The sequence below is a fragment of the Salvelinus namaycush genome, chromosome 33 (genome assembly GCF_016432855.1).
Source record: "Salvelinus namaycush isolate Seneca chromosome 33, SaNama_1.0, whole genome shotgun sequence".
Classification (NCBI taxonomy): domain Eukaryota; kingdom Metazoa; phylum Chordata; class Actinopteri; order Salmoniformes; family Salmonidae; genus Salvelinus; species Salvelinus namaycush.
The window spans coordinates 15,752,454-15,769,337 of NC_052339.1; the positions used below are offsets into that span (position 1 = coordinate 15,752,454).

General features: G+C 47.7%; 1 protein-coding gene across 3 annotated transcripts in view; it reads right to left on the minus strand.

Moving 5' to 3' along the window:
* Positions 1–12,369, minus strand: part of palmdb (palmdelphin b) — a 39,332-nt gene extending 26,963 nt beyond the window's left edge. The window contains exon 1 of one of the 3 annotated variants that reach the window (XM_038973301.1): positions 12,155–12,369. The gene's annotated coding sequence lies outside the window, so the exon portion shown is untranslated. The remainder of the gene's footprint in view (positions 1–12,154) is intronic. The other 2 variants (XM_038973303.1, XM_038973302.1) reach the window with 2 other exon arrangements.
* Between the last annotated feature and the right edge of the window lie 4,515 nt (positions 12,370–16,884).

A 16,884-nucleotide genomic window follows, 5' to 3' on the forward strand; every position in this document is an offset into this window, starting at 1 on the left:
TTAACTTGACCCCAAGGCTGTTATGTAGTAAACTAACGGGGGAAAATATAGCTTTTGTCCATGTGACACTTCAATCTGAATTGAAGTTGGATTGATGATAATAACTTGTAAAGTAAGTATGTTTTGCCGAGACGTGACATCATTGTATGATCAACTATAGCAAGACCCCAGAGTTTTTCTTCACCATGTCACCTGACCAGGAAAAACTTGAGTCATATTTGGTAACCGTTTTATAAAAGCAATAAGGCACCTCTGGGTTTAGTCTTAAGGACTAGGCTTAATCTGTGTCTGGGAAACCGGCCCATAGGGTGTTTAAAGAGATAAACTGCTAAAGTGTCATATTGAGCAGCTGTTTCCAGGCACATCTCTTTGCGTCATGTACTACAGCCCCTCCTACCTTATTGCTAAAGTATCCCCCTCAAGATAAAGTGAGCTGTGAGCTCTACCTGCATGCTGTCTATCATGAGTCAGCTCAGCTCTGGGTTTATCACATGTGATTTAATGTTGATCTGTTACTAATTGTGCGGAGTCAGCTCACTCTGTCCCTCTTCAAATCAACACATCAGGAGGCAGGATATATATTTCCTCAAGCAGGTCAGGGCAGGACTCCAAGGTTAGGGGGCATTCAAATAACATTCCTGAGCTATGGACCCAGCCAGGATCAGATAGCATGGCTGCCTGACAACATGTCCCATGGAAAGGCAGGGCAGCAGCCTCCAATGGCATTGAGTTCCAAACAAACAATGACAGAATAATAAAATATACTAGAAATACATTAATTGACATGCCCCAAAGGGAAGGGATGTTAAAACAATCATTTAGTGCCCTTGAAGAGATTTAAATAGAATCAACACTGAGTGACTTTCTCACAGGCCAAACATAGCTATTTTATTTCCAGCCATTACTACTGTATAAGAAAAGGAGAGCACATATGGTTATTGTTCTATTATACCTACTATTGCATCATTTGGTAACAATAGACAATGTTCAATATGACTGTCATAATAAACTGTGCAGAAATTAGAGCTGAACTGGACTGGTTTAGTCTCATGTATACCGAGGAACTGCAAATAGTGTCCCAGTATTCAAAAGGCACATTAGTAGCAAGCTCCCTCTGAAACCACAGAAACTTAAGATAGGAATGACGGGTGCTGAGAGTCATGTTGAAACCAGAGAAATATGATGTGTGATTTATAAGGTGTGTGGAGGCCTTGGCTTAATTTCTCTCTCCGTCTGAAGACAGATGGCTAAATGGCCAAGTATCTGGCCAGATATCCTCACAGGCCGAAGGACAGATTTCCTCTCCCACATGTCTATGGCAGGGCTCCATTCATTTAAAACCATTCCTATATCTATCTATCTATATATTCTATCTATCTATCTATCTACAGCCCATTTTGTAATTATTTTGTCACGTTACAGCCTTATTCTAAATGGATAAGAAAGAAAGAATCCTCATCAGTCTACACACAATACCCCATACTGACAAAACCACTTAAAACATTTTTTGGGCCAATTTATAGAAAGTAAAAACTAAAATATCACATTACAGTGATTACAGCCTCGAGTCTTCTTGAGTATGATGCTACAAGCTTGGCACACCTGTATTTGGGGAGTTTCTCCCATTCTTCTCTGCAGATCCTCTTATGCTTTGTCAGGTTGGATGGGGAGCATTGCTGCACAGCTATGTTCAGGTCTCTCCAGAGATGTTCGATCGGGTTCAAATCTGGACTCTGGCAGGGCCACTCAAGGACATTCAGAGACTTGTCCCAAAGCCACTCCTGCATTGTCTTGGCTGTGTGCATAGGGTCTTTGTCCTGTTGGAAGGTGAACCTTCGCCCCAGTCAGAGAACCTGCTCCAGAGCACTCAGGACTTCATCAAGGATCTCTCTGTACTTTGCTCCGTTCATCTTTGCTTCGATCCTGACTAGTCTCCCAGTCCCTGCCGCTAAAAAATATCCCCACAGCAAGATGCTGCCACCACCGTGCTTCACCGTAGGGATGGTGCCAGATTTTCTTCAGATGTGATGCTTGGCAATCAGAACAAAGTGTTCAATCATGGTTCCATCAGACCAGAGAATCTTGTTTCTCATGGTCTGAGATACTTTAGGTGCCTTTTGGCTGTAATGTTCCGTTAACTGAGGAGTGGCTTCCGTCTGGCCACTATACCATAAAGGCCTGATTGGTGGAGTGCTCCAGAGATAGTTGTCCTTCTGGAAGGTTCTCCCATCTCCACAGAGGAACTCTGGAGCTCTGTCAGAGTTCTTGGTCACCTCTCTGAACAAGGCCCTTCTCCCCCGATTGCTCAGTTTGGCCAGGCAGCCAGCTCTAGGATGTCTTGGTGGTTCCAAACTTCTTTCATTTCAGAATGATGGAGGCCACTGTGTCCTTGGAGACCTTTAATGCTGCAGAAATGTTTTGGTACCCTTCTTCAGATCTGTTCCTCGACACAATCCTGTCTCGGAGCTCTACGGACAACCCCATGGCTTGGCTTTTGCTCGAACATGCACTGCCATCTCAAGGATTATCAATTTAAACAGGATGCACCTGAGCTCAATTTTGAGTCTCATAGCAAAGGGTCTCAATACTTATGTAAATAAGGTATTTCTGTTTTTATTTTTAATACATTTGCCAAAATTTAGAAAACCTGTTTTCACTTTGTCATTATGGGGTATTGTGTGTAGATTGCGGAGGGATCATTTTTTATTTTAGAATAAGGCTGTAATTTAACAATATGTGGAAAAAGTCAAGGGGTCTGAATACTTTCCGAAGGCACTCTATCTGTCTGTCTGTCCGTCCGTCCGTCTATCCATCTATCTACAGTATCCAGCTTTCCAAAAGCATCTGATTGTGTAACGTCTGCTTCCAATTCACACCCTCAAACGCATAGGTCCACTGAACGCAGCTCACTTTCCAGCCCACTTTCCAGCTCACACTCTCAAACACCTAGATTCCCTGAACGCAGCTCACTCTCCAGATCCCAATCACCTGAATTCTAATCACCTGTTCACACACCTGTATGTCATTATCACACACTATTTAGTTCAGTTCTTTCCGCCCCATCACTGTGAGGTATTGTTTGTTTTGTGACACATGTCTTTCAGAGCGCCGGTTTTCCTGTGAATGATCTACCTTTTGTCTGATCTCCCGGACTACGTTACTAGCCTTTTCCCTGCCGGTACTGTTGCCCTTTTGGACCCCCTGTGTTTGACCTTCTGCCTGCCCCTGGACCCAGCTACCTGCCTCCTCCTGTGGTCCTTTGCAATAAACACCTTCTGCGCCCTGTGTTTGAAACCAGCTCTCTGTCTCCCCTTGTGTTCATTACAGAATACCTCAACAAAAATGACAGATGGATTCAGCGAAGCTGCAGCTATATCTGGCTCGACAGGAGGGACAAATTGATGAACTCTGCGACCTCCTTCGCCATTCCATTCATGTTGAACCTCCTGTTTCACCCATATCAGGTGCCACAGCTTCCTCTTGTTCATCTCCCCCCATATCCATGCCTAATAAATACAACAGCTCCCCAGGGAAATGTCAAGTATTTCTCATGCAGAAAAACCTGTACATAGACCGTCACCCTGCTGACTTCACCTCTGACAAAGACAGGGTGGACTTCGTCATCTCCCTACTCACAGGCAAAGCTCTGGATTGGGTCACAGCCCTTTGGGCCGCTCAAAGTTCTGATCTGTCCTCTGAATCACGTTTCCACGCCCTCTTCAAGGAGGTGTTCGACAATTCAGTTTCAGGTCGTCACGAAGGGGACCTGTTATGTGAGCTGCAGCAGGGCCGTCGATCCACCACTGAGTATGCCCTTGAGTTCCGTACCATGGCTGCCCGCAGTGGATATAGTGAACCAGCTCTCCTTACAGTCTACCGGAGGGGTCTTAATTGGGAGTTATAGACCGAACTGGCCTGCAGATGAGATTTAACAGATCTAAACCAATACATCCGGATGTCCATATCCATTGGCAACCTACTGGTGGACCGCAGACCTATACAGTTGCCCATGGCCTGTGAGTCTTCCACGCCTTTCTCTCATCCACCACGGTCCAATAGCCCCGAACCCATGCAACTCGGCCGTGCCCCTCTCACGCCTGCCTAGAGACGCCGGAGGTTACGTAAAAACCTGTGCCTCTATTGTGGCAAGAGTAACCACCTACTCAATAGCTGTCCAATTTGCCCTCCACGAAGGGGTGACCATGACTGCTCCGCTTCTGCCCGGGTAAGCATCTCTACGTTTTTGAACATTACCTGAAGGCAGTTTGGGATCCTGGCTCTTCTTTCTGATAATGGGGTCACTCAGTTAGTGGAGGGACTAGTGGACTCGGGGGCTGCAGGAAATTTCATTGATGAACAATTGGCACAACAGTTAAGGGTCAAGCTAATCCCTGTTAATTCTCCCTTTAGGATTAATGCGCTGGACGGACAACCTCTCGGAACTGGTCTTGTGACTCGCATGACCAAAAGTATCACCCTTCAGATTGGCCTCCTTCACTCAGAGGTCATTAAGTTAATGGTGTTGTCTTCGCCTAAAGAACCCCTCATCCTTGGTCACCCCTGGCTAAGCCGTCACGACCCTGCCATCTCCTGGCGGCAAGGGGAACTCCTGTCATGGTCTCCCGCTTGTTTTAAGAACTGCTTCAGTCTATCCTGTCGAGCCACCTCTATAGAAGGATCGGGGTCTGCCATTCCAACCCACATCCCACCTGTATATGCCCAGTTCCTGAGAGTCTTCAGCAAGAAAAAGGCGTCCCTTCTGCCCCCTCATCACCAGGAGGACTGCGCGATCGACCTCCTTCCTGGGGCATCGCCGCCTAAGGGTCGGACCTACCCCTTGTCCATCCCAGAGAATGAGGCTATACACCTATATAGGAGAGGCTCTCGCAATGGGATTCATCCGTCCATCCACGTCTCCGGCTGCATCCAGTTTCTTTTTTTGGTAGTCTCCGTCCCTGCTTAGATTACCAACCCCTCAATGACCTTACCATCAAGAATCGCTTCCCTCTTCCTCTGATTCCGGCTGCACTAGAAAAAGTTGGACAGGCTACCATCTACTCCAAACTGGACCTACGTAGTGCTTACAACCTGGTCCATATCCGAAGTGGGGATGAGTGGAAGACGGCGTTCATCACCGCTAGGGGTCACTGCGAATAACTGGTTATGCCCTACGGTCTCACCAATGCTCCCGCAGTCTTCCAGTCTTCATGAATGAAGTTTTCCAGGACATGATCAACCAGTTCTTTATCGCGTACATTGAATCTTGATCTACTCTCACTCCCTTGCGAAGACATGTGCATGTGCAACAGGTCCTCCAACGCCTACAGGACCACCATCTTTATGTCAAGGCTGAGAAGAGCGCCTTTCACGTTACTATGGTAACCTTCCTAGGGTTTGTGCTGACACCAGGAGGGGTCAACATGGACGAAGGCAAAGTCACGGCCGTGCTTAACTGGCCCAAACCTACCACCGTAAAGGAACTACAATGTTTCCTAGGATTCTCCAACTACTACCGCCGGTTCATCCGAAACTGCAGCAGCACAACCGCTCCTCTCAGCTCTCACCAGTCAAAAAACCCGTACTCTCCAATGGACTGACACCGCCCTTAATGCATTTGAGACCTTGAAACGCCTCTTCACCTCTGCACCCACCCTTAGGCAGCCAAATCCTACCCTTCCTTTTGTTCTGGAGGTGAATGCATCCAAGGTCAGCGTGGGAGCGGTTCTCTCTCAGCGGGTCGGGACACCTCCCACATTACACCCATGTGGCTTCTTTTCCAAGAAACTGTCACCCGATGAGAAGAACTATGATGTTGGGAACCGTGAGCTCATCGCCATTAAGCTGGCCATTGAAGAGTGGCGCCACTGGTTAGAGGGAGCTCGTCACCCATTCCTTGTCCTTACCGACCATCGCAATTTGGAGTACTTAATAAGTGCTAAGAGCTCAACCCCAGACAGGCTCGCTGGGCATTCTTCACCCGATTCAACTTCACCAGAACCTACCTGCCCGGCAAGAAAAATGTGGAGGCTGATTCCTTATCCCGTCTATTTGACGCCCCTTCCTCAACCCAGCTCCCGAGCCCATCCTGCTTGTGTCGTGGGACCCATACAGTGGGAAATCCAAGCATCTGTCCAAGAGGCCCTACGCCATGACCCAGCACCTCCCGACACCCCTGCAGGCAAGACCTGCGTCCGTCAGACACCAACTAATACAGTGGTGCCATACCTCGCTGAGTTCTGGCCATCCCGGAATCACCCGAACCACAGAGTTACTGACACACAAGTTCTGGTGGTCATCCCTAACAGCCGACGTCTGAGATTACGTTATTTCCTGTCCCGTCTGTGCTTGGGCAAAGAGCCCTTGCCAACTACCTACCGGTAAGCTCGAGCCTTTGCCTACACCACACCGACCATGGTCCCACATTGCCATGGATTTCCTCACAGATCTGCCGGACTCTTCGGGCTTCATGACTTTTTAGTTGTAATGGAAGATGTGCCGACTCATCCCCCTTCCGCATCTACCTAATGCCATGGAAATGCTGAGTCCATGTTCCAGCAGGTGTTTCGTCTGTAAGGGATCCCGGAAGACATCGCTTCGGATCGGGGACCCCAGTTCGTCTCCAGGGTGTGGCGAGCCTTCTGCGACCGACTGGGGGTCTCCATCAGCCTATCCTCGGGATACCATCCCCAAACCAACGGGCAGACGGAAAGCCTGAATCAGGAAATAGAGAAGTACCTTCGCCATCACTGCACCCACCAACCACACGAGTGGAGTCGCTATCTTGCCTGGGCTGAGTACGCACAGAACTCCCTGGTGCATTCCTCACTCCATCTCACTCCTTTTCAGTGTCCTAAGATACCAACCCCCCGTGTTCCCATGGGAGACAGAGCCCGCAACTGTGCCTCCCGTAGATGAGTGGTTTCGACGGAGCAGGCAGGTTTGGGAGACCGCAAATCGGCACCTCCATCACGCTTCCCTCTCCCAGAAACGGTTCACTGACCGGTGTCGCCGACCTACTCCACACTTCCACCCTGGGCAACGGGTGTGGCTCTCTACCCGGGACATCCGGCTTCGTGACCCCTGCAAAAAGTTCAGTCCCCGGTTCATTGGTTCAAAATAACACACCGCATCAATCCTGTCACCTACCGTCTCCAGTTGCCCCGCCATTACCGGATCTCCTCATCCTTCCATGTGTCCCTTCTCAAGCTTGTGAGGTACAGCCCTCTCCATCCTCCTGTGGCGCACCCCCTCCGTTTGACGTTGGCGGTGCATCGGCTTATTTCGTCCGAGCCCTCCTTGACTCCAAGCGCCTGGGTGACATCCACTACCTGGTGGATTGGGAGAGGTACGGACCCGAAGAACGGTCCTGGGTCCCCGTCCAGGACATCCTTGACCCAGCCATGATCCTGGCTTTCCAAAGTAACTGTCCTGACCACCCAGCTCCATGCCCCTGGGGGAGGCCCCCTGCTCAGCTTCCTAGGCTATTAAGAGCCGCCCGTGGAGGAGGGGTACTGTAACGTCTGCTTCCAACTCACACCCTCAAACACCTAGATCCCCTGAACGCAGCTCACTCTCCAGATCCCAATCACCTGAATTCTAATCACCTGTTCACACACCTGTATGTCATTATCCCACACTATTTAGTTCACTTCTTTGCATCCCATCACTGAGGTATTGTTTGTTTTGTGACACACGTCTTTCAGAGCACTGGGTTTTCCTGTGAATGATCTACCTGATCTCGTGGACTACTTTACTAGCCTTTTCCGTGCCGGTACTGTTGCCCTTTTGGACCCCCTGTGTATGACCTTCTGCCTGCCCCTGGACCCAGCTACATGCCTCCTTCTGTGGTCCTTTGCAATAAACACCTGCTGCGCCCTGCGCTTGAAACCAGCTCTCTGTCTCCCCTTGTGTTCATTACAGATTGTTATTAAAGCTGACCCTTTTTTCGATGCACTATTGCTTAAATGTATTTTCTCTAGGAGTTCAATTCTTTTAGACACTATTTTGAAGCATTTTGTGAATGTCAGCATCCACAATTATAGGGAATGTTATCTACATATTCCAGATATGAATTGAAATCCCCAAAATATGAGGTAAAGTGAGAAGTCTCATGTCAAATGACCAAGAAAGTTTATTTGTGTGGCAGCGAAGTTCACATTTCAGTTAGCACCTGGATTACTCAAATGTCACCGTGTCCACCTTTAACTGGGCCTTGTCAATATGTCTATGAAATATAATACACCATGATACCACAAGGCTGAAGACTTCATATGCATTCCATACACACATGAACAATGCAACACGTACTGCCCAGTGTGCCTACATGTATGTACACGCGTTTGTGCGAGTTTGTGTGTGAGAGTGTTTGTACAAGCACATGCACGTGTGTGAAAGTGTGTGTATTCTCAACGTAATTATTGCCATGCTCCACACTAATTGCAGCAACATCAGACACAGACGTTCTGACGCCGACCCCTCTGTAGCCTAATAACCTTCAACATATATCAGGAACAGTTTCTTCTCTATAGCAGGTATTTAATCTGTGCTTGGAGGTCTGGAGTATGGCTGTTCTGCTGGATCATTAATTGCACCCACCTGGTGTCCCAGGTCTATTTTCCTGTTCTATAGCATACAACTCATATCTGGACCAGTGTTCCATCACGACTTGTTTTCCCTGACCACGTGACCGGACCAGGATGAACTCTGGGCCCCAGTATCCAGTGACAGTGTAGTTCTTTCAGCTAATCTGCAGCCCTAGCCTGGGTAGGATATCAGATTGGTAATTAGGTTACCATTAGGCTACCAGATTGGTAACAGCCTAACTAGCTTTCAGATCGATGCCCTGAAAACCAGTCCAGACTAAACATATCCCACAGTGTAAGTGGGTATTAGGCGTTGACACATATAGGTATTAGGTCTTTGAATTCTTCCTGACCATGTGACCTGTCAGAGATGCGCTCTATAGAATGCTATATCTGTATGTGACGATGCTACTCAGGCCTGTAATGGGAGCAGTTGAAATGCAAGCCTATAGAATTAACTAGAATCACAATTATGTTGAATAATTCTATTGAATTATAGGATCTTTATGTAAAACCTGCCATACACAATGTCTATGGATCTTATATAACCAGCGAATTAGACACACTGGGAAATGGAGAGAAGGCAGGAGTGGGTGGCGATATGGGACTGAAGAGGAGTGCAGTGTTAGTCACAGCTGTAACCTCACATACACTGTACTGTACATACAGTATGCTGAAACAGAGACATGTCTCCAGCATACACATACACAACCTGGAGATGAACATCCTTCGGCAAATACACACTGGCCTATATTGCATCCCTCCATCTCCCACCTACACACTCATCCAACCCACCTACACACACACGTTACCAATTGGGGAGACACACACACACAAACAAACACACACATGCTTCATTATTGTCCTCATAACCTGAAGCCGCAGCCTGCAGGAGCTAAGACAAGACAGCTAGCGTGGACAGAGAGGGAGGCTACAGAAGGTCGAGGCGGTTAGCGTCGCACCACCTGTTGGCACTATAGCGTGCTCCTCTCTACCCTGATCCAGCCAGGCTCAAAATAGAGACTTCTCTCACAGCTGTACTGTTACCAGCAAGTCACAGTGTGTGTGAGTGTGTGTATGTCAGCATATGTATGTTGCGGCTTGTTTGAGGTGAAGGTTTCCAGCAGGTGACGTAGCTGCTAAGAGCACAGAGGATCTAGACAAAGCACCAGCGACATGTCACTCATGTACACACTGATCTTTAACCCCTAACCCCTTGGTCACTCAGCCAATCAGATACGGCAACCACAGGGAGGGAGACATCTGATGTAATACAATTGGCTAATATACAGTAATATTGGCAATGTGGTACCACTCAGTTTCCAAATATTGTTATAAATCATATCATAATGGTTAATTGTCTGTACAATAGCTATGCAGTATATGATCACATTGAACACCTGTAACCAAAGCACACAGCTAGTCAAATGTTAAACAATAAGTTCCTTTAAATTAGAGTTTACCCCATTTGTGAGCATACTGTTTGTCCAGTGTAGCATGGGCTCATTCGAATATGTCAAGTTATCTGCCGCTATAATAATCTATAATCATAGTTATATGCCTCTATAATGATGTATAACCATAGTTACAGACTGACATTCTCTAATGAGATGGGTCTGCATGGTGAGAGGCCAGTTGACTCATAGAGGTCCTATAATCCACTAGAGAGGTTGATGTCATAGACCTGCAAAGCTCTAGAATGTGCAGAACATGTCAGCCATGTTGGTCAATAATACATTCAATTGGAATAAATGTTAGGAGAAAGATAGGCGTGTTCTATTAAATTATGTGTTCTAGCCACAATAACCTGATCCCCAGCTATCTCAGACTGGCCACCGTCACAGTCCAGAGAGACACACCTTGTAATCTCTCATCCCTAATCTGATCACTGGATTAAGGGTTAGGGTTCCCAATCTAGCTCCTCTAGCATCTGCCTCTAGCATGGAAACTGGACATACAGTAGATATATTTACATGATCCACTGGTGATACACTGACCCATATACAGTAGCGTACTGTACACTCTTAGAAAAAAGGTGTTATCTGGAATCTTAAAGGATTCTTCGGATGTCACCATAGGATAACCCTTTGAGGAACCGTTTTTGGTTCCAGGTAACCCAAAAGGGTTCTACCTGGAACCAGAAAAGATTATCCTATAGGGACAGCTGAAGAACCCTTTTGTAACCATTTTTTCTAAGAATGTACTGTACTTAAAGGTGCAATATGCAGAAATCGCTCTGCCATTTTCTGCTTGCTAAAATTAGAATAGTTTCAGTTGATGTGACCAAATCAGCAGTCATTGTGTAGAGAATCACTGTACCATCTAAACTGCTGTGAAATATATTTTCCATAACCAAATATATTGTATTTTCAGCTGTTTGAAGCTGGTGTACCAAACCGAAAGTAAAAGACGCAAAAACTGAACTTAAGAATGGGGAGCATAAAAATAGCACACATAGAACAGATCTACCGCTTCTTAGACTTGCGTTCAATGAGAATGACATATCTATAACTCACATTTCTATGTGAATTTGGTCGGGTTTGCCCAAAAAGTTGCATATTGCAGCTTCAACATGTCGTGTAACTAGTATGAAGAACACTGTTTGTGGTTAGATACATTTACATTTACCACTGGCTGTAGACTGTCCCTTACACTACAGTACCCCCTTTATCATCTCAACCTGGATGAACACCACCACTCTTTCCTTCCTCCATTTTTTAACCTTTATTTAACTAGGTAAGTCAGTTAAGAACAAATTCTTATTTACAATGACGGCCTCATAGCTCTTTGGGCTATGAGAACAGTACCAAAATCCGTGTAATAGTGTTTCCATGAAGTCATTTTCTTCACTCAACTACAGAATCTCTCTACGGTGATGAGATTCAGTATGTGGGTGTACAGAGTAAGGAGGTGATTTGTGTGTTTGTTTGCCACATTTGCGTGTGTGTGGGTGTTAATGTTTTCTTAGTGTATTTGTGTCTGGGTACATGTCATGGACAATATCCACAAAGCATTAACTAAAACATAAAGACACTCCCATCCAGTAGTAAATGGATAGAGAAACTACTAAACTACTAAGTGGAGAGGAACTATGTTAGTTACATCTGGTCCAGTTAGTTAGTTCGAGGGTGACTCTTCGGGCTTTCAGATTGTGTCTAGAAAGGAAAGTGTTTTGCTTAATGCCCAGACTGACAGACGATTGAGAGACCCCCCATGGGGAGAATCGGACAGCGGAGCACAAATGTCCAGGATTACACAGATTAAAAGATTACTCAATCAAGAGACCCCTTGGCATGATCTTTTTATACCAGGAACAACAACAGTGCAGTTAGCTAGCCACCTCACGAACCAGAGAAACAGTTAGGTTGTGTTGTCTTTATATTTCAACCAAACTGAAGAACAGAATCAGGATACTACCAGTTGCAATCCTATGATGCTAACAGTATGAGCCATCCCAAAAGTCCACTCACAGAAAACATGCTGCTACTACTTCTACTAGAAACAAGCAAAAAGCCAGAAATGAACAGCCCAATAAGCACAGAAAAACTAACACAGAAAAGGTAGAGACTCACCGGTTGTGTTTGGCTGAGAAAAGAGTTGTGTGATGTGTTGTGTGGTGTGTCAGAAGCAGAAGGAGCTCACTCTCAGCACAGTGTGGTGGAATCCTGCATCACTGTCTGTGAGAAGATAGCAGGTAGGCTGGGGGTTGAGATAGGGTTAGCTCTGACTAGTGCAATGCCGCTGCTCGCGCTCGCTCGCTCTCGCTCTCTGTCTCTCTCTCTCTCTCTCTCTCAGCCCCCTCAGCTGCATATGAGCCTGTCACAGTGGAGCTGCTCAACCATGTGCCTGCCAGCATACCAATGCCAAAACAATGGCTCAATTCCACACACACATGTACACGCGAGCGTGCGCGCGCGTACACACACACACACACACACACACACACACACACACACACACACACACACACACACACACACACACACACACACACACACACACACACACACACACACACACACACACAGACAGACACTGTATACAATCTCAACAACACTACTGCAACACAATGATAAATGGTACATGTTAAACCTCTTCACTCAGTCAGTGTGAGTCTGTCCCTCACCCCTCTGCCCCTCTGCCCCTATGTTAGTGTGATCAGCTGTTCCTGCCCCTGATGGACATCCACAGACATCAGTGCTGACACACAATTAGTAAATTACTCCACTCCAAAATGAGCTTCAAAAGACTCTGCTCTGCTGTGTTGTTAGGAGTCCTGTCTGAGTGTGGCGACTGACCAGACTACCATTAGTGTAGTAGGGGACCAATACAACATGGTGTTCCATCAGTAACACTCCTACAATGACATAGATACCAGACTCATGTTAGTGTAACAGAACATACAAACTGTAATAAAAGTGAGAGAGGGGTCAGTGTAACCAGCTCAACTCGGTTACAGCAATGACAGCAAAATATTAGCAAGGAAAAACAAATAAATATCACGTGATCACATGATCTTATGTGAAGTTAATGTGATAACATGTGAAATGTAAATGCGACGTGTTAACATGAAGCTACACGTGAAAACATTTGAGCACGTGAAAACATGATCTCATGTGAAATAAATGTGACAAGATGGGGATGCAACATTTCAACATGGGATACCGTGAGATGACACGTGACAACATTTGAAAACTGAAAATTTTATTTTCAAATGTGAATGTTCTTCAGTTGTGAAAATGCAATTTCATATGTGAGAGGTACATTTTCACGTAAAAGTTTTTCACATGTGAAAGTGAAAATGTTATTTTCACATGTGAAGTTTTCTACATATGAAATTACAATTCACATGTGAGGTGAAAACATGTTATTCTCCTCACATGTGAAAAGGTGTTGTTTAATGGTTTCACATGTGAACAATTAACCTCACATGTTTCTCTTTTGTTTTCACATGTAAACATGTCAGCTCAACATGTGAAAACTTTCACAAGTTTTTTTGTAAGGGGAGTAATGAAATGGTATGGGGGTTTTCAAATCAAATTTTATTTGTCACATGCGCCGAATACAACAGGTGTAGACCTTACCGTGAAATGCTTACAAGCCCTTAACCAACAGTGCAGTTCAAGAAAGAGTTAAGAAAATATTTACCAAATAAACAAAAGTAAAACATAATAAAATTACAATAAAGAGGCTATATACAGGAGTCAATGTGCAGGGGTACAGGTTATTCATGTCACGACTTCAACCGAGGCAGGCTCTCCTTCCCGTTCGGGTGGCGCTCGGCGGTCGTCGTCACCGGCCTACTAGCTGCCACTGACTCTTTTTCCTCCCCCTCCTTATGTGTTTATTTGTATCACCTGTGTTCAGTTAGTTGTTAATTAGTGTGGCTTTATTAGTCAGCCAGCCCGTACGCTTCTTTGTGCGGGATTGTTATATTGTAGCTTTTGGATTTCGGGAGTGGATATTGTTATTGTGGACTGGGTTTGTTTCTCGTGTCGTTGGACCGTTGTGTATGACACCCAGTACGTCCGTGTTGGACATTTTGTTTGCCAGTTGGGCATTAAAGACTCAACATATTGAAGCTCTGCTGTTCCTGCGTCTGACTTCGCACCCCCCGACACCCAGGTCGTTACAGAATCCCGCACCCGCTAAATGGAGTCAGCAGGAGCAGCAGCCAACCCTCTCCCATCGATGGAGGAACGGGTTCTCCACCACACCACCGTCCTCCATCGGATCGGATCAGCCATGGACCAGATGATGGAGAGAATGGAGCGATGGGAGAGGAGTGGGCTCCTCTCTCCACCTTCGGCTCCCCTCTTCCCAGCATAGGGCACTAGTCGATTCAGGTGCAGCTGGGAACTTTATGGATCGCGGACTCGCCCGAAAGTTGGGCGTTCCGCTTGTGCCGATAGATTCTCCCTTTCCCGTGCACTCCCTAGATAGCCGGCCATTAGGGTCAGGGGTGGTCAGGGAGGCCACAGTTCCCCTGGACATGGTGACGCAGGGGAATCATAGGGAACGTATCAGTCTCTTTATTATTGATTCGCCTGCGTTTCCAGTGGTGCTGGGTATTCCCTGGTTGGCCCGGCACAATCCCAATATTTCGTGGAGACAGGGGGTTCTCCAGGGGTGGTCAGAGGAGTGTTCTGGAAGGTGTCTGGGAGTTTCCATTGGTGCCACGTCGGTGGAGAGTCCAGACCAGGGTTCCACGGTGCGCATTCCCCCCGAGTATGCCGATTTGGCAATCGCTTTCTGTAAAAAGAAAGCGACGAAATTACCACCACATCGACCGGGTAGGGATTGTGCAATAGATCTCCAGGTTAACGCTGCGCTTCCCAAGAGTCACGTGTACCCTTTGTCCCAAGAGGAGACGTTGGCTATGGAGACATATGTCGCGGAGTCTCTGGGACAGGGGTACATTCGGCCCTCCATCTCACCCGTCTCCTCGAGTTTCTTTTTTGTGAAGAAGAAGGAGGGAGGTTTGCGTCCGTGTATTGATTATAGAGGTCTAAATGCCATCACAGTGGGGTTTAGTTACCCACTACCTCTCATCGCTTCGGCGGTGGAATCATTTCACGGAGCGCAGTTCTTTACAAAACTGGACCTCAGGAGCGCGTACAGTCTGGTGCGTATTCGGAAAGGAGACGAGTGGAAAACCGCATTTAGTACCACATCGGGCCACTATGAGTACTGCGTCATGCCGTATGGGTTAAAGAATGCTCCAGCCGTTTTCCAATCCTTTGTAGACGACATTCTCAGGGACCTGCACGTGCAGGGGGTAGTTGTGTATATCGATGACATTCTGATCTACTCAACTACTCACGCCGCGCATGTATCTCTGGTGCGCAAAGTGCTTGGCAGACTGCTGTAGCATGACCTATACGTCAAGGCTGAGAAGTGTGTGTTCTCCAAACAAGCCGTCTCCTTCCTGGGTTATCGCATTTCCACCTCGGGGGTGGTGGTGGAGAGTGACCGCATAAAGGCCGTGCGTAATTGGCCGACTCCAACCACGGTGAAAGAGGTGCAGCGGTTTTTGGGTTTTGCCAACTACTACCGGAGATTTATCCGGGGTTTTGGTCAGGTAGCGGCTCCCATTACCTCACTGCTAAAAGGGGGCCCGGTGCGGTTGCGGTGGTCAGCGGCGGCGGACGGAGCTTTCAACAGGTTGAAGGCTCTGTTCACGGATGCTCCCGTGTTGGCGCATCCGGATCCCTCTTTAGCATTCATAGTGGAGGTGGACGCGTCCGAGGCTGGGGTGGGTGCCGTGCTATCACAGCGCTCGGGTACGCCACCAAAACTCCGCCCCTGCGCTTTCTTCTCTAGTAAGCTCAGTGCAGCGGAGCGTAACTATGATGTGGGGGATCGGGAGTTGTTAGCGGTGGTCAGGGCTCTGAAGGTGTGGAGACACTGGCTTGAGGGGGCTAAGCACCCCTTTCTCATCTGGACCGACCACCAGAATCTGGAGTATATTCGGGCAGCTCGGAGACTGAACCCACGTCAGGCAAGGTGGGCCATGTTTTTCACCCGGTTTAGGTTCACGTTGTCCTACAGACCCGGCTCCCAAAACGTAAAGGCTGACGCACTGTCCCGCCTTTACGACACGCAGGATAGGACCACCGAACCCACTCCCATCATCCCCGCCTCGAGGCTGATAGCGCCAGTGGTATGGGAGGTGGACTCGGACATCGAGCGGGCGCTACGGGCGGAACCCGCGCCTCCTCAGTGTCCGGCGGGCCGTAAGTACGTACCGCTTGGTGTTCGGGACCGACTGATTCGGTGGGCTCATGTCCTACCCTCCTCGGGTCACCCTGGGGTGACGAGGACAGTGGGGAGCCTTCGGGGAAGGTATTGGTGGCCTACCTTAGCTCGGGACGTTAGGGTTTATGTCTCCTCCTGTTCGGTATGCGCTCAGAGTAAGGCTCCTAGGCACCTTCCTAGAGGGAAGTTGCAACCCCTCCCCGTTCCACAACGGCCATGGTCTCATCTGTCCGTGGACTTCCTGACCGATCTCCCCCCTTCTCAGGGAAACACTACGGTTCTGGTAATTGTGGATCGGTTTTCTAAGTCCTGCCGTCTCCTCCCGTTGCCCGGTATCCCTACTGCCCTACAGACTGCGGAGGCCTTATTCACCCACGTCTTCCGGCACTACGGGGTGCCGGAGGACATCGTTTCTGATCGGGGCCCCCAGTTCACGTCCCGAGTATGGAGGGCGTTCATGGAGCGTCTGGGGGTCACGGTCAGCTTGACTTCCGGTTTTCACCCCGAGAGTAATGGGCAGGTGGAGAGAGTGAACCAGGAGGTG